This window comes from Mustela erminea, chromosome 1 (assembly GCF_009829155.1).
Source record: "Mustela erminea isolate mMusErm1 chromosome 1, mMusErm1.Pri, whole genome shotgun sequence".
Classification (NCBI taxonomy): domain Eukaryota; kingdom Metazoa; phylum Chordata; class Mammalia; order Carnivora; family Mustelidae; genus Mustela; species Mustela erminea.
Window position 1 is genome coordinate 166,203,558 of NC_045614.1, and position 23,699 is coordinate 166,227,256.

Below are 23,699 nucleotides of genomic sequence, written 5' to 3' on the forward strand. Positions count from 1 at the left end.
TATAGTAGAAATGATTAAAATCAGTGATGGGAACCTTTGACATTGTAAGATGGCATGGCAAGTAGGGAGAAAAATCAGCCCTTTACAGAATAAAAAAATGACTCTTTTCACATAATTCATTTTTTCCCCAAATATTTTATTTATTTATTTGAGAGAGACAGAGAAGGCACAGCCAGGGGGAGGGACAGAGGGAGAGGGAGAAGCAGGCTCACAGCTCAGCAGGGAGCCTGAAGATATGCGGCTCTGTCCTAGGTCCCCAGGATCATGACCTGAGCCAAAAGCAGAGACTTAACCAACTGAACCACCCAGGTGGCCCCATAGAATTAACTTTTGAAAACTATTTTCTGATCATTTTGTCAGTGAAAAATGAATCATGGTTCCTCAGATCTTGACAAATTTTACACTGGCTCTGGGAGCTGTCTTATGTTAGTCTATACTGCAGGCCAACAAAACAAAGTATCTGGTGATTTGAAATGTTTGTTAAAACAAAGGAGTATAATTTTTTGTAGTATAACAAAGCATGCCAGTACATAGAGGGATCAAGATATTTCTTTTGGAAACATCATTTAAAGATAATTTAGAAACTTTAGGTTTATCAAAGTAGAGTAATTGTTTTTGCTATTGTCTGGCCCATGTCAGGAAGCCAGATGTGATGTGATATAAAATCTTACTCATTTTATGTCAGTATTATCTCACAGACTCCCAATGAGGTCAAGATTAAAAGTATGAGATTGGCGGTGGGGGAATGGTGATGGGTATTAAGGAGGGCACAGATTGCATGGAGCCCTGGGTGTTATGCGTGAACAATGAATCATGGAACACTGTACCAAAAACTAATGATGTACTGTATGGTGACTAACATAAAATAATAATAATAATATAAAGAAATATGATCATTTTTCAGCCACCTCATAAACTCTGACAGAGGTCTACTGTGAGTGACATACTCTTACAGTATACTGACAACCCCTTGTGAGGAAGGTATTATTCCATGTATGTCATGGGCTGAATTATCCCTCCTTCCCCCAAATCCTTATATTGAAGCCCAAACCCCAGAACCTCAGGATGAGACTGTATTTGGATATAGGGCTTTAATGAGGCAGTTAATTTTAAATGAGACCATTAGAGTGGGTCCTAATTCAATCTGACTGGTATCCTTCCAAGAGCAAGTTTAGATAGAGTGAGATGTCAGGAATGCGCACAGAGCAAAGGCCATATGAGGACACAGCAAGAAGGCAATCATGTGCAAGCCAAGGAGAGAGCCCCAGGAGAAACCAAACCTGTCAACACCTTGATCGTAGACTTCCAGCCTCCAGAACTGTGAGAAAATACATTCTGTTGCTTAAGCCACTCAGTCTGTGGTATTTGTTGTAGAAGCCCAAGAAAACTAATGGAATGTGTCACAAACAGACTTTATACAGGGTAACCTATTCAAGTATTATTGTCTAATTCAGTATCATAACTATAGATAATCACATATTGAGTTGCAGATGAGGCATTAGAAGGAAGCCCAAAATATCCTAGACTATTACTGGGTACATCTGAAGGTGCTTTTCATTGACGTTGTATCACTGAAAGATGCCAGAGAGAAAGAAGAGAGCATTAGGTTGCTGAAGGCGTTTATTGTAATAAACTTAGTAGGGCAGATCGTGTGACATGATTAGTCTTCAGTTGTTTACTCTGCAGCAGGAGAGAAACATGGTAGGAGCAGGCAGCGCCAAGACTAGAGATAGCTTCTCAGCTGCAAGGTTTGCCTAGAAGGATGGTGGCAGGAATCTGACTCAGGATCCAAGTGGATGGAACAAATTTGTTCTCCATCTGGGCTTAAATTGCTATGCTGAGATTCAGATCAGAAAGTGGAGGCCTGTGGCCTGAGTTTTCCCACAGAAGTGCTACTCTGAGACCGGTGGCTGGGAATCGGGTGGCTCCTGGAGTGTGGGAGACCCTCTGAGTTAAAGCAGTAGTCTAGCTGTGTGTTGGCAGAAGTGACAGAGGGTCCAAGTCCGAGTGGGGAAATGGGCTAGTTTGAAAATGATTCTGTGATTGTCCAGGCCGAGGAAACCCATCCAGTCCTATCAGAAAACTGGGGTATAAGTCAGGGCTTGAAACAGTTTCCTCTTGGGGACCTTGAAACAGGTCCCCAAGACTGGAAAGGTCTTGGAAAGTTGGGGCGGAGAAAGACATAAGCTCAGTAGGCAAAAAGAATTTTGGAACTCACACCTGTTACGGGGCTGAGAGTTATTCCAGACCCTAATTCAAAATTATACAGTCGAGTTTGTTCATTTGGTTCAGGCATGGAGAGGGCAATGTGAGAAGCAATAGAGATGATAAGAAATGACATCCATGGTGAAATCATAAGAAATGTTTTGAATGGTGCTGACAATTCAAAAGATCCTGGAAGCACAAGCAAAGGAAGTAATTTTCTGGAGGGCAAGTAAAACAGTTCAGGGCTGATTACTTCAGTCTTTAATTTATTAATTTATTCTTCAAAAAGTTAGCGGTGTTCTACTACCCTGAAGGATAGACGACTCAACATCACTTGCTTCAATTTCATAAAAAAATGCAAATGAGCAAAAAACAGGCTAATCATCTCCTTTATATAGAAAAGAAGTATCTGAGTATGTGTCCAGATCCACACTCCCTACCCTCTGTATCCCATACCAGGAGCAACTATGGGATATAAAATTGATGGATGTTATAATGACAATTGTAAGTAACTAATAAAATGTGAAAATTGGCTATATTGTACTTAAGAAGGCAAAGAAAAACATATGCCGTTAAATGTGTTGCCTTAAGAGGCTATATTAATGTTGTAAATATTCTTGAAAATTTAGTCTATACAAATTTTAATCTTTAAGTCTGTATTATATAGTATCAACTCTCATTCATGTTTTGCAACTGTGAAATTCTATGTGGTAACTCAATTACAGCAACATTTCCAAAGAGGTACAAAAATAAATTATTTAACAGCTGTAACATACTTTCATTCATAATATATATGTGGGTATGAATATTTATACCCAGAGATTTCCATTGTATGAGTATACTGAGTGGAATGGGTTTTGTGAACATCATGATAATTATCGTTAGTGGGTGCTTACTAGTTGTCAGGCAGTGTGCTAAATGATTTTACAAATACTAACTCTTTACTCAGAAAAATTCTAGGGAGCAAATACTCTTGTTTGAATTTCATAGGGGAGGAAACTGAGAGTGAGGGGGGTTCTAAAGCTAACAAGGGGTGAAACTGACTCATGCCTGGGAGTTGGACATGGTGAAACTGGGATTTGGAGCAAAGCCTCTCTACGCTGATGCTCTTGACCTCTGTGCTGCATTACTCACACACATTCACTTACATGTCTGTTCATGAATGAAGCCACAGTTGTAGTCAATTGATACACAAGCCAGTTGGCTTGGTATAGATGAAGGGATGCGGCTTTATTGTCACCATTGTTGACACTGCTTAAAACATATGTGTGTCTAATTTCAGTGCGGTTGGACAAGACTGAGGAGTTATTTTAACATAAAACTTGCAGATGAATAGCTCTTTAAATTTCACATTTTGATACTCTGGTTTCTAGCAAAAAGGACAGTAATTTTTTAAATTTTTAAATACTTTTTAATTGCATCTAATTCAACAGCAGACAGTATGATGGAAAGAAGAGCGTGTCGTTATAGACAATGCCACTTGCTTTTATCTACCTTACTTTGCCCATCTATAAAAGATGGGTTTGGATTAGGTACTTTTTTCAGGTCCCTTTAATTTTGCAACTATTATTCTAAGCATGTAATCCATTTCTGGTCAAATTATATTTATTATAAACATAAATATAAGTTAGAAATATAAATTCACTGAGCTGTTTTATTTAAATGTAAAGGTATGGGGGCATGTATGTGCCCCCCCCACACACATATTTATTTAGTTATATAAGATAATTTCTATAGTAATCCAGTATGGCATGTGATACGCTATACATTTTATAGAAAAAAGTATACTGAGACTTAAAAGTCATGTAACTTTCCAAAGATCTCAATCATAAGATATGAGCTTGGTATTTAAAACTAGGTATACCAAACTCCAAAGCCAATGCACTTCTAATGACTAATTTTCAGTTTCCATGGAAAAGTAACTTGTTTAGAACACACTGTGTAGGGGCGCCTGGGTGGCTCAGTGGGTTAAGCTTCTGCCTTTGGCTCAGGTCATGATCTCAGGGTTCTGGGATCAAGCCCCGCGTCGGGCTCTCTGCTCAGCAGTGAGCCTGCTTCCCCTCTCTCTCTGCCTGTCTCTCTGCCGACTTGTGATCTCTCTCTGTCAATAAATAAATTTAAAAAAAAAAAGAACACACTGTGTATTGTTAGGTCAGATAAGTATATAATTGTGTAACAAATTGGGACATGAGATAACAGTGACAATATGCAGCAGGTCTTAAATGGTTTCAGGAGAAGAAAGTTAGCAGGGGACATAGACCCACTCTTTTCAGACTACAATTTACACTGATTGATTCTGTTTACATTCCCACTAGACAGACTAATCACATGGCCCTGACCCAATGGCAAGGGCAATTTGGAAATGTGGTCTTCTTGTATTTTCGGAAGGAGAAAAATGAAATGGAATTTCATAAACCCATAACATGCCTACACTGTTCCACCACTAATCATGGTGCAGATAACTTGCTATATTGTCTTTTATTATTATGCTCATAGATAAAAAAAGGATAACACAGAGCTTTATTATGTCTTCCGGAGACTAGTATTTTTTATTTGGAAATTTCCAGAAAACTGGAGCATAGTAGGACAGCAGAGCCTTCCTCTTATACCGGAGTTCCACACTTTAATATGTTCCTTGTTCACCATTTCACCTCTAGTATCTCTTGTATCTCGCAAAATTCAGGCTTCTGTATTTGTTGGATGCATATTGGAATGTGGCTGTAGTGACAATGGGTAATGAGTGGGTGAAGTTGCTAACATTTTGTACTTACTTGAAGAGCCTTTTAATGAATGTAAATATTTAGAAAGACACTACGGAAATTTTGAAACATTTTAGCAGTAAAAGTTTCATTTCATGGTAAACTACCTTTTCTCAATCTCAATTTATATTAAAAAAGAAAGACGGTCTTCCTCCCTGATGATTTAAGTTATTTCTGACCAAAGACTTGACCTTTTCGCTGAAACAGAATTCACAAATGTAGACAAACTCAGGCAATGATGCCCAGAGCCCTTTAGAAGGGAAGGCTTTAGCAGGAGCACTTCTAGTCTTTGTATATCCTTGACTTAAGTGCCCTTTGCTGCTTGCCCAGGAGCTTTGGAGAGGCCACGCTGGTATTTTAGTGATGAAGCATGACCTAGACCTCTGGTTCTCAACCTTTCCAAGTATAAGATTCCCTTTTAAATGTCAAACTTACAGAATCCCAAAAGACACTTTTTTTTTTGGAATTAGTTGCTAAGGAACTACAAAACAAGGAGGAAACTACAAAACAATGAACTGCAAAATAATGAGGAACTAACAGAACAATGATAACTTCATTGACACAATAATTATAAATGCATTTGTGTTTTATTAATTATAACTACATATATCTAAAAAATAGTCAAATAAATGCAAGCAGAATCTAGTCAGTCAGCTATTCTTAGTGCACTATAGACTTGATGATGCTTTACAGTAACTCTGAGGACCACAGGTTGGGAAGCACTGGATTTAGTTGAATCATGGGTTCCCATGTTGCCAAATGTGGTGCTGGGCTTCATGATAGCACTGTCTGTTGTATATAAATATATTTGACAAATACAGGTGCTTTGAATAATTTTGATTATTTAAAAGGGAACACCTGATTATGAATATTTCACATTTTAGTACCAAGTAGGGTAGGTAGAGTATGTATGTGTATTTTTGTGTTAGAATACTTATCCATTCATTTGCTGTTCTCAGCATTAGAAAGTGGTGACAGTTAATAATAAAAGCTAACATTTATATGGTGGATAGTTATCTATTATATGTATTTTGTTATTGTGTATTTTAAATATATTAATCTGATTATTGATTCTGAGACAGAGAATTTAAGCAGTGTGCCCAAGGCTATAATTCTAGTGTTGAGCCTTCAATTCTATGCTCTTAATCATTATGCTGCATTACTTCTCAAAACAGTTGTTTTCCTCTGTCTCATGACTTTACATCCATTGGGTAAAAAAGAAAATAAACAGGTAAAAAATAAATAAACTCTATAAATTAATGTGTGGACAAGTTCTGTGATAGAGTGAGTGCTTGGAACCTGAATTCTACACTAGTGTTTGGGGAAAGCCTCATAGAAGAGATGACACTGGAGTATTTAAATAAGGATATGTTCAACTTCTCCCTTCTCAACAAGACTGTCATCACCCAAGCCTCTCTATAGGGTACCAGATGCAGACACAGTGCTCATGAAGTCATAACTTACAGCATTTATAGAATGATTAAGATTGTTAGCACAGATAGATCTTTCTAACATTGTTTCATTACATATCTGTCACTTTGTATACATAGGTAATCTCTGGGCTGGACAATGCTGTCAGAGAGGTCCTATATTAAAAATTCTAGGGAATTATTTTTAGTTTGTGATTTTATTGCAAAGTTACATTAGACGGGATCGTTTGTCATCCTTTTGTTTCCATGCACCACATCTTGCAAGAACCCTGAGCATAGTTATGCCAAGAAGAAAATAATATCTACCAAATTTAAGTCAGCAGCATATCAAGGTGACTCACCATCTCAGCCATGCTTCCAAACTCCTTATATTTTGAATTGCTTTCACTTTGTTCCAGTAATTGGAGGTTTGACAGTAAGGTCATGAATATAAGGAGCATTTCAGAGGTGGATTCCATCTCATCTGCACTGTTGCTTTTGGTTCTTGTATCCTTGTTGTTTTGACCCAAGAGGTCTGCTTTCCACATTTGTGTGACCTGCTGGTAGATTGTTAATCTAGGTGCACTTGTAGCTTTATGCTATTTGCTCACATTTGTTCTGAAACACACAGGTTATACACACACACCCTTCTAACTTTTGTGGAAAGGGTGAAACCTCTGTTCTTTTCACTAAGTAACTGTTCCCATTATTCATCTCCTCACGTACAAATCTCTGTATCTCTGCTTTCATTTATATATTTTAAAAGACTTAGACTCTATTCTCTTTAGAGTACTCTTTCTAGTTTATCTCTTCAGCTTTCCTGATTCCTCTTAAATTTCCTGTGTGAGTCAATATCTATATGGGGAGACCTCACATGATTAAGCTGTCAGCCTGCTCAGGTTCATAATTTCAGGAGTTTTTCATTTATTTCCTTGGAATATGTTGTGGGCATTGGTTCAATGCATTTCTCCAAGTTCTGAAATAGAGTTCAGAGAGAATTAGTACAATCTCATTACCTTCATGAATTTTTCTCCTAATAGCTTAACAATCAATATTCAATATTCACCTATTTCTCCTTTTCTATATTGATTTTTTCCCCTCAGGAAGTATTTATTGCATACCTGTTCTATGACTAGTGCTTTGCTAACTGCTGTGAATCTAGTTTTGAAAAGTTCCCAGTCCTTTGTCCTCAAGATAATTTTTACAAAATAAGAGAATTAATGTAAAATATTGTGTGTGTGCATATGCAACATGTACATGTAATAAATAATAAAAAATAGTGATTTTTATTGAATGTTTATGATATGTCAGATCCCCTTCCAAGTTTTTTCTTCTACTTGTAATATGAATTTAAGTTTCCTCCATGTCTTTTCATGGCTTTGTATTTCATTTATTTTTAACAATGAATAATATTTTATTCTCCAGATGTGCAACCATTTCTTCATTTTATCTAGGGAAGAACATCTTGGCTGCTTTTAAGTTTCAGCATTTATAAATAAAGGTACTAGACACATCTGGGTGCAGCTTTTTGTGTGGACATAGTTTTCAACAACTTCAAGTATTTGTGAAGGAGTGCAGTTGCTGGTTCATAAGAGAGAAGGATATTTCATTTTCTAAGAAGCAGTCCAGCTATCTTCCAAAGTGGCAATATCATTTTGCACTCCCATCAACAATGAATGAGAGTTTCTGTTGCTCCACACCCTCACTTGTATTCAGTATTGAAAATCTTCCATATTATGGCCATTCTAATATGTGTGTGGTGTTGTCATTTTTTTTTTTAATTTTCACTTCCTTGATGATATATGAAGAATGAGTGGAGAATCATTTCATCTTTCTTTTTTTTTTTTTTGCCATTTTTATATTTTCTGTATATACCACCTCTTTTGGTAAGGTGTCTCTTAAGGTCTTTGGCCCATTTTTATCAGGTTGTTTGTTTTCTTCCTGTTGCATTTTAAGCATTCCCTGTATACTTTAGATGGCAATCTTTTATCAGATGTCTTTTAAAAAATATTTTATTTATTTATTTGAGAGAGAGGGAGAGAGAACGAGTTTGTGGGGGGAGGGGCAGAGGGCGAGGGAGCATGATAAGCAAACTCCCTGCTGAGTGGGGAGCCTGCGATCAGGGTCCCAGGATCCTGAGATCATGACCTGAGCTGAAGCCAGATGCTTAGCCAACTTAGCAACCTAGCACCCCTATCAGATTTGTCTTTTGCAAATATTTTCTTTCAGTCTGTGGCTTGTCTTCTCATTCTCTTACATTGTCTCTTTAGAGCATATACATATATATGTATATATAATTAATATAAAATATATATCAAATATATATATCAACTATGCAGTTAACTATAACTATATAGTTTTATAAAGTCTAAACTTTTCAATTATTTCTTATATGAATTGTGCCTTTAGTGTTCCACCTAAAATGTCAACACCAGACACTTGGTCATTTAGATTTTTTTCCTATGTTCTATTATAGGAGTTTTATAGTTTTACATTTTGTAGTTGGGTCTATAATGTGTTTTGAGCTAGTCTTTGTGAAGACTGTAGGGTCTGGTGTCCAGATTCAATTTTTTTTTTAAAGATTTTATTTATTTATTTGACAGAGAAAGATCACAAGTAGGCAGAGAGGCAGGCAGAGAGAGAGAGAGGGAAGCAGGCTCCCCGCTGAGCAGAGATCCTGACACGGGACTCGATCCCAGGACCCTGAGATCATGACCCGAGCCAAAGGCAGTGGCTTAACCCACTGAGCAGCCCAGGTTCCCCCAGATTCAATTTTTTTTGTATGTGGATATCCAGTTATTCCAGCAGCATTTGATGAAAAAAACTATATTTGCTACAGTTCTTTTTCTGTGCTCCTTTGTCAAAAATCAGTTGACTATATTTATATGAGTCTATTTTTTATTCCAAACTCTTAACCTATATTAATGTTTAATTTCTGTAATAGACCAATAAGCTAGGTACTTTATTATGCCAACATTTTATTTTAATTTTTAAAAAATATTTTATTTATTTACTTGACACAGAGAGAGAGAGAGAGTAAGAGGGAGTACAAGTAGGCAAAGTGGCAGGCAGAGCAGAGGGAGAAGCAGGCTTCCCCTCTGAGCAGGAAGCCTGATGCAGAACTTAATCCCAGGACCTTGGGATGATGACCAGAGCCGAAGGCAGACGGTTGACCGACTGAGTTACCCAGGCTCCCCATGTTATGCCACCATTTTAGATGAGAAAACTGTAGCATAGGAACTTCAGAAGTTTCCCCCAGGTAACATGACTGGTAAATAGAGTTACTGGGAGTCCAATCCAGACACACTCTAGAGCTTGCACTCTTCCAGTATGTTATACACACTTAAAGTGCCCAGTGAAATCTTTAGTTTCTTAGTGCTCTACTTTACCTCTGGTTTCAGATTAAACTTTTAAGACGAAACCTATGGTTTATCATTTTCCTACTTCAGTCCTTTTGGTGGTTTGTTTGTCCCTATGGATTCTCATGTGACATTTGATACTCCCCATTAATTAGATGCTATCATAAACATCTTACTGATGAAGCTACTTCAATTATATTGTTAGCCTCTATCTCCCACATGCTTGTCCCCTTTTTGTACCATTTTCCAGTCTATCTTACCCATGAAATATCTTGCTTCTCCTCCAGTCAGTCAAACACCTATTCTTTCTTCAGTGGCAGTTGGAGGCCAGATTCTTCCATTCCTTGCTAAATTCCCATAGAGAGTATAGTCTGAAAACATTACAGTGTGTCCTAAAACACTAGACTATAATTATTTTTTTTTACTTACTTCTAGTTGTCTTTTAAAAACCAACCATATATGATTCTTCAGTGGTGGAGATAACATATTTTGCTCCTTTTTGAAAACCTCCACAGTGGTGACTAGAACGTATTTGATGACAACTAACTCCTTCTTGATGGACATCTTTTGGGAGGGTAAGAGATGATAATTCGATTTCAAGTATTTCTTCTATATAGAAAGGATGTTTCCAGAAAAGAGTGAAAGATACAGGTTAATTCTGCTCTTCATGCGCGTAAGAGTTTGTAGCACATGTGATACCAAATGATATAACCCCAGAATTTAAAAATTCTATGCATTTTGATTGCAACATAGTATAAATGAAAGAGCTCCTCTGACTTACTGGCATTTCTGGATACTTTCTAAATACATGTCTGGTTTAATCTTGTCACTCTTGGAACAGAATAGGGATAGCAGAAGAGGTAAGCTTATGTTGCATAGGACATTGATCTTCAAAAATTTTCCTATTTCTTTTGCTATTGACTCCATGGAAAGGCTTGCTGAAGTAGTAACACATGATGCTCTTACTGCTCAGAATATGAAGTGGGTGAGTAGGCTTCTGATAATGTGCTCTTGGCACTCCTGTTTTGTTTTTGGTTTTTGGTTTTTTTTTTTGGCTGGATGAAACTATCTGTGTTTCAAATTCTGCTTCCTTTATAAATCATACTTTAAAATGCCTGTCAAGAATCACAAAGTAAGTAAGTAGGTATACACAAGTCCCTACTAAATAATTATAGGGACTGGTATGCCACTGAGTTAGGGAAGGCTGTCTTACTTTCTGATGTAACTCACAATGAGCTAGTTACCAAATGCACCAATATAATAAAAGATTAGATTATAAGGAATTCAACAATAGTTTTAGTTATAGTCCCTAAGCATTCATACCAATTCTTGTTGCTCATATATTTTTTGAAGATATATTGGCAAATAGCAGTCATTGTATTTCATAGAAGTTGCATATCAGCTGTATACTTTAATTTGGAATATTTCATTCATATGGACTACAGAGAACTTGGCATTTCCATTATAGACAGTGTTTTAGAGCATTAACAGAGCCGTAATAATTGGCCACCAGACAAAATCTGTAATGCCAGCCCTAACCTTGGGGCAGTTTTTAAGCAATTACTGCTATGAAGTCAAACCACTTTGGAGTATTTATTTTACAAAGTACTGTATACTGAAATAGACCAGGGAAATACGACTTCATTTTCAATATGTTTTAAAAGGATTTCTAGCTTTGGGGCTTGAAAATACATTTCCTCTTAAATATAGAGGACTCATAATTCACATCAAGATAAAGGCAATCAGAACCTACCAGCTTTAATACACAAATATCCCATACATATTTTAAGCATATGCACTTAAGCATAATTACTCTATTTGAATACAACTTTAGTGAATTCATATGAAAGACTTAAGATTTATGTTGTTCTATAGAGGATTAAAAGTGTTTTTGTGACAGCTCTGATAAATGGCTTGTTAGGCAATATGAATATTCAAAATTGTGCCAAAAATGCAACAAAATTTATCTGAGATATCCTATTACATGTACAAAAGGGACTTATTATTCTGCAGAAAAAGAAATAAATGTCATTGAATATTTTAAAGCGATACATATTTTTGCAAATTATTTTACAATCATTGCATTAGTTTTTCTTGAAGCACACTGGCTGAAAATTTAAAACTATTTGTTTTAAATTGGAAAGCTGGGGAAGAAAAGCATATACACAGATGGAATCACAACCTCCCAAATAAAGATAGTACCACAATACTAAACCTTCTCCTCTTTCTCCCTTACTGTCATTTTACTTAGGGGAGCTCAAATGTGCATTTTCTTGGAATTCCTATCTTCTTTGAGAATATGTAATTTTCCTGGGCTTCCATGGACCTGAAACTATAGGAGTGATTACCACCAGAGAGCTGAGTGCACCCTGGGGAAGAGCAGGATGAGGAGACATCATGGAATTGTTGCGCTCCAAACCATAGCTGAGTCTGAGTTGAACCGAATATTAAGTATGGCTAGAGTGAGGTTGTTGGACTAACCTTAGGGCTGTTTGATTACTTGGGTCTCCTACTTAGCACTGCCACTCGCTTGGCTAACTTACAACACGGACCTATTTCCTCAGTATGGTGCATGTGAATGCTTGACTGGAAATAGTGCTTACATGGCTTTCGAAAGGATCATTACCGTGTCTGGGAATATTTAGATAGACAGGTTGCAGTGGTGTGTGCATGATCCTTGAGCAATGCTAGACAGACATAGATCTGGAGTGTTATTAGTAGTACCATTTGTCACAGTTAAGCTCACCAGTTCAAGAGCATTTATTGTAATGTCTTCTTGATTACAAAGGTTTTAGGTAATGTAACATTTAAAGGTCTATAAAAAGGAATTTCTAAAAGTAATGCAAAGAATCCATCCCCAGGTTTTAAAATGAAAATGTTTCTTCTGGCAGCAGGCATCTCCTCCCCCATACATGTCAGCTAGTGCCACATCTGCAGGTGGAGTTTTCGGCTACCCCTCCTCACATTCCTTCCCTGTTTGTACTGCCCAGGCCAGAGGGCAGAGCACAGAGTTTTCCCCACCTTTTACCTCCCCTCCCATGACAGTACCAGGTTGGGGGTTTTTCTATAGGTTTGGAGAGGGAAGGCCTTTGGGAGGGTAGCCTGACAACGAAGAGATTGGGATATCTCACCCAAAATAAATAAATAACATAAGATGTTTTTTAAAGGGGCACCTGCATGGCTCAATCAGTTAAGCATCCAACTCTTGATTTGGGTATATTTGTGTGTGTGTGTATATATATATATATACACACACACATACATACACACATATGTACACACACACACACACGCATATATATTTTTTCCTTGGCTTGTCGGAAGGAGGCATAGTCTTATAGTGAAATAGAGAAATAAGTATTTTTTGAATGTTTTTAAGAAGTGAGTAAATTAAAATAAGAAGATATAAGTTTAAGAGAAGAACACAGGTGACAAAGATGTAGAAAACAAGATAGTAAAATAGTTACCACTTACAATAGCATCTAAAAAATATCGAATATATAGGAATAATGTTTTAAATGGACAAGGTCATTACCTAGTGAACTACAGAGCTCTGTAATAAAAAGTATTGCAAGAAATTAAAGGAACAGGTAAGCAGAGGAGTAGACCTTGTACATATATCTTTGGTCTCAATAATTTAAATCTGTTTATTTTGCACTGATGGCTTATAGATCTAGTTCTGTCTTAGTGGAACTCAGCAGACTTCTTTAGAAATGACAGACTGATCATACATGTTACATGGGACTATAAAGTGCTAGTATAAGCCCAACACTCCTGAGGAAAGCAAGGAGCAAGACTTGTTCTGCCAGATGTTAAGAGGTATTATAAGCTATGCTAATAAGAAAGTGTGGCATTGGCACAAGGATAGGCAAATGGACATGTAGAAGAAAATTGAGAGCCCAGAATTGGAATTATGTTTGGAAGGACACTTGGTTTAAGAGAAGGGGGCCCAGCACAATGTAATGAAAAAAGAAGCATTTTTTCAATAGATGGTGCTGGTTCACATGAATTCTATTTGTCAAAAAGCAAAGGGAAAGAAGGAAAGGAGGAAAGAAAGAAAATAGAAAGAGGAAAGAAAGCAAAAAGAGAAAGAAATAATCCCACCTTATGTGATAAAAATTGAGAGGCAAATCAGTAAAGTTTCTAGAAATTAATATAGGAGAATAATTCATGATCCTACGGTAAGGAAAGATATCTTTAAAAGAAGACAGCCACACCACTAACCATTAAGGGAAGAGGAATAAACTGGATTATACTAACATTAACAACATGTTAGTCAAAAGACATCATTAAGAAAGTGAAAAGATAAGCCACAGAGTGAAAGAATATACCTTAAATATATATAGCTAACAAAGGAGGCATAGCAAGTTTTTTTAAAAAAAATAAAAACTCCAAGTCAATAAGAAAAAGACAATCCAGTATAACAATAGGCAAAAGATTTGAATGGAAAGGTCATACACACACAAAATTCCAAATGGCTAAGTGAACATATAAACAGGAACTCGGCCTCATTGGTGATGATGGAAAAGCAAATTATACACTATGCACTCATCAGAATGACTGAAACTTAAAAAGACAATCTTACCAGAGTTTGCTTAGAGTGTGGAGAAACAGGAATCCTTCTACTTCTGCTAAGGCTATACATTGGTGTGACCACTTTGAAAAATGCTTAGCATTATCTCTTAAAGCCGACCTTTTGCATAACTTATGATTGGGCAGTTTCACTCCTTGGTATATCCAGCAGAAAAATGTGTGTGCGCGCATCAACAGAAATGTAAATGAATTTTCATAGCATCATTATTCATTATAGCCCAAACTGGAAAAAAAACCACGTAAATGTCCACTAAACAGTATTGTAGAAAAATAAATGTGTTATAGTCATGCAATGAACTACTCCACAGGAATGGAAACAAAAGAACTGCCACCACACCCAACAACATGGATGAAACTTCCCAATTACTAGTGGGGCTGGGCAAGTCAGATACAAAAGCATATATACTGTGTAATTTAATTGATATAAAATTTTATAAAATAATCGGAACGGAGTTGCAGTATCAGAAGGCAGGAGAATGATTTTCTTTGAGGAAATGGGAAAGGACAATGTTTGGGAGTGGACAGGATGGGGGCTTCTGCAGGGTTTGCGAGGCTCTTTGTTGACCTGGCGATGGATACATAGCAGTTGGCTTTGTGATAATTGGTTGAGCTCTATGTTTATATTTTTGCACTATTCATTATGTGTATGATAGGTCTTATTACAAAAAGGAGCTACACTGACACAGTCATGATCCTTTGATATGTGGATGGTGAGTTTACATATCTAACTGGATAAAAGATCTCCAACTAAAATACAGACCGAAAGTGCAGTCACCAGAATCACACAATGAGATGTCATGTGGGCATACCCATGAATATTTTAAATTTTAATGTTGCCTTCCATTCTGCACGTTTTAATAGCAAAATCAGGCTACTTTCCTCTTTTCATCAGTCTAAGATTTAAATAGGCATTCTTAGAATGGCGGGTTCACGCCAAGCCGTTGAAGAGGCTGCTATTGAGAACAGAGCTGAATACCACTGCCTAGGCTTTTTAGCAGACAAGAACACAATCAAGGCAGTTTTTCTCCTGTGCCAGCAAGATTGGCATCGTGTTATTGGCTCTAGTCCTCTAAATAGGGCCTTGAGAGCAAATGCAGTCGAGATTGTTTGTCACTGGCCTATCTGGAAGCTGTTGAACCTTAAAAATGTTCTGCATATTCATTAGTGATCGCTGCTGCAGACAGGACTTTAAAACAATCACGCAGATGAATTAGTACCTTCCACTGACATTTTTTGGCACAGTTCACGGTCCATAAAATTACAAATAAAAACATACTGGAAACAGCTGTGTGATTTTTCTAGACCTTCCTGGCCATCTTGTTTTCTTAAAGGTCTGAGCATGGTACACTCATGCTAATCATTTGTCACTTGGAGAGAATACCCTTCCTGCCCCCACAAATGTATTACTGATGTAGCACATCCTATAGAGATGTGTAGGTGGAGGCAGGTTACCGGTTTTTGGTGTTTTTTTTTTTCTTTTCTTTTCTTTGAACTTCTTGGCTCCTCTTAGCATGAAGTGGGCTTCTGGATGGTGAAGTGTTTTATAATTTTGGGGACATTGTGTGAGTTTAATTAAGATTGAATATGAAACTCTTTGCATTCTGGTGGTAATGCTAATCTATTAACATGCAGTAAGAATTTAAGCAGATGTATAAAAGAACCTTTGGGCGCTCATCACAAAGGAGGAAATAATATCTTATTTGGAAGTCTCAGGAAATAGGATTTAATCTCGTCTCTGTGGGATACTATAAGTGGAACACAGGCTAGAAGACCTGAAAATGGTTCTTTTTAAGCACTTTATCTCCCATTGGGACGAGAGCATACAGGTGACCTTAGACAAATAGTGTGCAGTTTATTACTGGATTGTAAATTTTTACCTTTTGTAGTCCTAATGAATCTGTGACTCTTGCTGGAAAACCATTACAGCTCCACACTCTAAGCCAGTGTTTTCTAAATATTCCTGATGAAAGATTTTACTTTGGTTGCTTTTTTAAAACATCTTAGTCTGGACCCCTCCTGACTCTGAATCTCCAGATGACATTCTAGAAATTGTTATTCATGTAACAGACAATCCAAGAAATTCTTATATTTAAGCACGATGGGAACACATGATTTATAACTGAACCTTCAGACTGGGATATTAAAGACATCAAGGGAAGATTATGTAACAGTCTATCGCTATATAAAATAGGGATGAGATAAAAGATATGAATATGTACAAAGGCAAAAACAAATTTCAAAATTTTATTTATAAATTATAAATTCATTTAATAATAATTAATAACATAATCTGTTAGGTAGGGAGGGCCTGAATATGTGGCAGATTACTTTCTAGAGTTTATAAAAAATAAAATCAAATATATTTCCCCACTTATTCCTCACAAAACCCTGGGATGTGTATGTTGCTATGATGAATCTCAGTTTCTAAATAAGTCACTGAGAGTTCACAGAGGTTAAGTGGCTTGATCTAGTGTTTCTTGTGGTTAAATTTCATCTGATTTTAGAATAATTTACATTGAAATTGATTTTCTACTCATGACTCTGCTAGGAGCTGAGATTCTGAATGCCATGGGCTACATTTTTTCTACCAAACTCCTTTCCGTGGACTGGCTTAAAGAAAACAACCTCTTGAAATAAAACTTATCATTCTGAAGCAAAACATCCCTGCCATGATTTTTCTTTTTATAGAAGGATTATTTTTGAGCTATTATTTTTGTACTAGAAACTAGTGGTAGTAATATCCTACCCAAAGTTCTCTAAGAAATTATTTGTTTTTGTGTTTGAGGCAAAGTAAGTATTCAACCCGATTATTTCATTTAAAGGCTAAAAGTGCACCCCAGTTCTCCAGAAGGCTAAAGGTGTCAGAATACAGTTTATCTTTCTAATAGCTGTTCTGTCAATTAGCATTAAATTCATTGCTAAGGCAAAAGCAGGATTACAATATAGCAAAGAAAAACAATGAAATGAATGCTACAGAGGACATCCTAATGGAGAATCTCCCCTTTAAAAAGGAACACAAGATACAAATAACAAGGGAAATTCATCACCATGAAAGAGAGACAACAATGGGGATAAACAGAAGAACTTAAACCCCCAAAACAGTTGTTAGGACAAACAGATTTTAGAATATAGTTTAGCACAAAGAGTTGCAAGAGGATATTGTTACCTAAACATTTGTTAATTGCATTACATGGGTAACAAAAATTGGTCAGTCACTTAATAGCAAAATAGATGAGCTAAGTAAAGCAAAATGGTTTCTGAAGTTGAAGAGTAAATTTATGCACTAAAAAAACTGAACTGAGGAATTCCTGCAGAATTCAGATCAGAAGAAAGAGTTGAAAAGTAGGAAAGCTAAGGTAATCCCATGTCTCAATAGACTTCATATAATAGAAGATTCAGAAGAACAGTAAAAGAGAGGTAGTAATATTTAATGAAAGAATTATAAAGAAATCTTAGAATTGGAAAAAGTTGCCTCTTCAGAGTAAAAGAGCAAAGTTAACAAGTTCAGAGTAAAAGTACATACCCCCTCTCAGCACTCAGCAGAATTTAGAGGAACCTATCCTAATGACATTTAGAACACCAAGGGCAAAGACAAAATCCTGAAAGCTTCCAGAGAAGCAAACTAGGAGAGATTGTTTACCAGGAAATAATGGTCAAATTGAAATTAGATTCAGTTCAAATTTCACGAGATTAACTATGTAAGAAAATAATGAAAAAAAAAAAGACATTTTAGGGTGAGTAATTTTGAATTTATAATTCTATATCCAAGTGTTCAGTTGTCTGAGAGAGCTAGGATTGGTTTGCTCATAGAATGATTTGAAAACAAATCACTTACAGATAGAGGTTGAATTACTGTTGGATGTTCTCTAGCAAGAAGACAAATATGAATCTTAAGAGGAAGAGTGAGTGTTCTGAGAGGACTGATAAGAAACTAAATTAGTCAAAATAATTGTAAATTCTAAGTAAGTGTTAACTGTAATTATTTTTTTCTAAAAATAACTTGGTAATTAAAAATTTGCATATGGCAAAGGGGATGGTGAATAAAAGCATAAGCATGCTACAAATCTGGACTTTAGAGAAGCTTTAATATATAGACAGTTTAATGCCAGTCATTGTTAGAAATGATATAATTACAAGTAATTATAAAGTAGTTTAAAAATTAAAGTTACTACCAGAAGAGAGGTAGATGTATGACTTTTAACCATTAATAAGAAGAAAAAAAGTTGATTGATTCAACAAAAGGCAAGAAAGGGGGAATACAAATATTTAAAAATTAGAAAAGGAAAAATCATATATGGCTTCACAGAGGAAAAAAAGATGCAAAATTCTTAAATAAAACATTTATAAAGTAATGAATTGAAATTAAAATATGCCATGAACACAGTATTTGTCCCAAAAATATAACAGTGGTTCAACAACACAAAAATTTGTCAATGTAATACACAATAGTGACATGGCAAAGGTACAAAAACCTCTTAAATAAAACTTAACAGGGAAGGAACTATAAAGGTTGTTACCACTATCTTGATGAATGTTCTCTCTAAAAATTTACAAAAAAAAAAAAAAAAGAACTTCTCAAACTCAACACCCCCCAAAACAAATAATCTAGTCAATACATGGGTAGAAGATCTGAACAGACACTTTTCAAAGAAGACATATGAATGGCTAACAGACACGTGAAAAAATGTTCAACACTACTAGCCATTGGGGAAATGCAAATCAAGATGAGATACCACGTTACACCAGTTAGAATGGAAAAAATTAACAAGAAACAAGTGCTGGCAAGGATGTGGAGAAAGGGGAACCCACTTACACTTTTGGTGGGAATGCAAGCTGGTTCACCCACTCTGCAGAAGAGTATGGAGGTTTCTCAAGACGTTAAAAATAGAGCTAACCTATGACCCAGCAATTGCACTACTAGGTATTTACCCCAAAGATACAAATGTATTGAAAAAAAGGGGCACATACACCCCAATGTTTATAGCAGCAGTGTCCACAATAGTCAAACTGTGGAAGGAGAAAAAATGCCCTTCAAGAGATGAATGGATGAAGATGATGTGGTTTACATATACAATGGAATATTATTCAACCATCAGAAAGGATGAATACCTGCCATTTGTATCGACATAGATGGAAGTGGAGGGGATCATGCTAAGTGAAATAAGTCAAGCAGAGAAAGGCAATTATCATATGGTTTCACTCATATCTGGAACATAAGGAATAGCACAGAGGACCGAGGGGGAGGGAGGGAAAACTGAATGAGAAGAAATCAGAGAGGGAGACAAACCATGAGAGACTCTGGACTCTGGGAAAGAAACTAAGGGTTGCAGAAGGGAGGGGGTTGGGGGATGGGGCGATCAGGTGATGGGTGTTAGAGATGGCACATGTGGTGATGAGCAGTGGGTATTACACGTAACTAATGAATTGTTGAACACTACATCAAAAAATGATGATGTCCTGTATGCTGGCTAATTGAACATAATAATACAAATTAAAAAAGAAAAGATACTTGAAGTTTTTCCATTGAAAAGAGGGACGCAGCAGAGGGCCATTATTGCCATTACTATTTACCAGCACACCAGAGGCAAGGTCAGTGAAACAAGGGCAACAGCAGCAATAACCATGTAACTAGACAACCTGCAGGAGGTGACCGTCACATACAAGTTCCAGAGGCCTAGCTGACAAGCTGTCAGAACTCATAAGCCTATTCAACAAGGTGCTAGATAAAATATCAATATACAAAAGTAATCACTTTCCTGTATGTAAACTTAACAAACCAGGGAATTCAATATTAATATTAAATCAATTTATGTAAATTATAAAAATTTAGAAGACAATATAATGAATGTATATTTGATTTTTAGGTTAGGGAAACCTTTTTAAAGTAAGTCATGTAGACAAAACTTATGAAGGAAAAATTGAAAAAATTGATATTATGATTAAAAAGTAATTAGAGCAAGAGACACCTTACAATATGTAATCAAAATAGAAGAATATTTGCAGCATAGATAATAAAATATTGATCTTCAGAATCTATCAAAGCTCCACAAACCAGTAAGGAAAAGAAACCAAAAAATAAACAATTTATGGAAAAAAATTGGAAGAAATAATTTGTATAAGTAATTCATGGAAGACGAAAGAAAAACAGCTCCATAAAGCTCATTCCCAGTGATAACAGGTATATTCTTATATCGCTATTATAATGTTTATGGATTTGTGTGTCTGTCTCTCTCTCTCTATATATACACACACACACACACATATATATATAAAATATATGTATATACTAATACTTTCATATACATATAAAAGTATATAGTATTTTGCATCTAGACATATATGAAATATGTAGTATTTTACATGCATTTTATATATGGCAGTTATATTACAAGTATGTACACACACACACACACATATCTACAAAAAAGAGAAAAAAGGATACAAACTCAACTGATAATGGGTACCTCTGGGGAGGAGCCTGGAATTTAAGTTGGTTTTCCACATTTTCCTTAGTCCTTTAATTTCTTAATTTTACACAAGGAGAATATATATTATATGTATTTGAAATTATTTAAATTAACATCTATAAAGTATTAAAAAGCCAAAATGAATATCAGTCAATCAACATTTTTTACAAAATTCCAAGCTTTAGATATTAGTAATCTATGCCCCTTCATATAACAGAGGAATCTGACCAACGCTCATTTTGGAAAAGCAGTTACAAATATTTAACTAAATGATCATTAATAAAGCATCAAAGTTTTTATGCCGCATCTAGATGGCACCTATAAAGCACTCTACATTCCACCCACAAGCTAACCCTCTCTCTTTGTCCCTTGCAGAATTTGTTTCACAAAATTGATGTTAATATTGCTGGCCCCATTGACTTTTTCCAGATTCGTATTTCAATTAAAGCATATTCATAAGGATAAATCTATAACTTCTTGAAACATTATCATCTGTTGAGAGCAATATAAACAAATATTTAATTCCACTTTGGAAGATTTTTTAAAGCATTTTTCAGAAGGGAATCTATAGATTTAAAGACAAGGAAATGATATTACAATGTTTGTAGCACAGAGATGCATGACTATTCAGTGCGCTGTCATTCAGAAAAGACCACGTTATGTTAGAAAAAGACCAGCGTATTTTGGCAACAGACAATGATGATACCACAGTCTGAAGAAAATTTCCTTGAGTCATTTCCTAAAGAGAACTGATGGAAACAAAGCCTTGATATCCATAAGTCATCAACTTATACAGGAAACATCATACCCACAGCATGACCCAGGAAGGAGGTGAAATAGAGCCAGCCTGTTCTGTACTTCAGTGGCTCATTTATTTACTTGCCAGAAAGCTTTTTACCCTAGAGACGGATTAGTACAAAAGAATAGAATTTCTTTACTCACAAGAGAGAGCTGATACCAAGGGATAGTATGCATAGACAAATGATTTAATCAGAAGCTCTTCAAATGATAGTGCTATTGACAAGCCCTCTCTATGCACAATTAGCTCAATTTTTCTTGCAGAGAAAAGGGTTTCCCTTTACTCCCTTTGTAGTCACCCTTATAACCTTTATGCTTAAAAAGCCCAGGATTTAATCTAGAGTCCAAAATTTAAGGTAAAAAACATTGACTAAATTTAGTTTTACTTTCAAACCTTTAATAACTTGATAACTGTTGTCAGGTATTAATTATTCAACTTTTCTCATCATCATGCCAACTCTTTTAAATTGTTTTCACATATTCTACATTATATACATTCTTTAAAAAAGGATGACACCATCTGCTATAACAATTCGATCTTAAAACGTTTAAAAAGATGAAAATATAAATGAAAGCAGCAATAGGCAAGGCAGGTAGATAACTGTGTTAAGAAAACAGAATTATGTGATTATTTTTCTCAGAATGACACTTGGCTCTGCATTTTTTGGTAGGCAAGGATGAAAGGGAAATAAGTAGGCATATAATTATCACAATGTCCTAAAAAGAGTGACTCAGATTTTCAGAATTAAAAAAAAAAATCCTTGTGGAGAATTTTAAGGGGAAATCAGTTATTGAGTTTTTATATGAAAGAGAAAAATTTTTGTTCATAGATACAGGTGAGATGGTTCTCTCTTCATGAAGTAAACAACTCTCAGTAATTTGGTTTAGGCTCCAAAAATTACTCTCATGTGGACAGTGACTGGATAAGTTGGATGACTAATGTTTGGTTATAATAATTATGTTATGTAATGGTATAGACTGATTGAGTCTGCATCTGTTTTTTTTTTTTTCGTTTTCAATCTTTGCACAAGTTATTTGATATTATTTATTTATTTATTTGTTTATTTGATTTTTAATTTTTAATTATTTTATTTTTTATAAACATATATTTTTATCCCCAGGGGTACAGGTCTGTGGATCGCCAGGTTTACACACTTCACAGCACTCACCAAAGCACATACCCTCCCCAATGTCCATAACCCCACTCCCCTTCTTCCAACCCCCCTCCCCCCAGCAACCCTCAGTTTGTTTTGTGAGATTAAGAGTCACTTATGGTTTGTCTCCCTCCCAATCCCATCTTGTTTCATTGATTCTTCTCCTACCCACTTAAGCCCCCATGTTGCATCACCACTTCCTCATATCAGGGAGATCATATGATAGTTGCCTTTCTCTGTTTGACTTATTTCACTAAGCATGATACGCTCAAGTTCCATCCATGTTGTCGCAAATGGCAAGATTTCATTTCTTTTGATGGCTGCATAGTATTCCATTGTGTACATATACCACATCTTCTTGATCCATTCATCTGTTGATGGACATCTAGGTTCTTTCCATAGTTTGGCTATTGTGGACATTGCTGCTATAAACATTCGGGTGCACGTGCCCCTTCGGATCACTACGTTTGTGTCTTTAGGGTAAATACCCAATAGTGCAATTGCTGTGTCATAGGGCAGTTCTATTTTCAACATTTTGAGGAACCTCCATGCTGTTTTCCAGAGTGGTTGCACCAGCTTGCATTCCCACCAACAGTGTAGGAGGGTTCCCCTTTCTTCGCATCCTCGCCAGCATCTGTCATTTCCTGACTTGTTGATTTTAGCCATTCTGACTGGTGTGAGGTGATATCTCATTGTGGTTTTGATTTGTATTTCCCTGATGCCGAGTGATATGGAGCACTTTTTCATGTGTCTGTCGGCCATCTGGATGTCTTCTTTGCAGAAATGTCTGTTCATGTCCTCTGCCCATTTCTTGATTTGCATCTGTTTTTTTTTTAAAGTGAATAACATAAATAAAATATTTTTTAATGCTTTCTAAAAATAGGTTAGTAGTCCAATATAGTAATTTATATTCAGTTATTGCAGTCAGCTACTTGATTTTTATTTATTTTTGTCA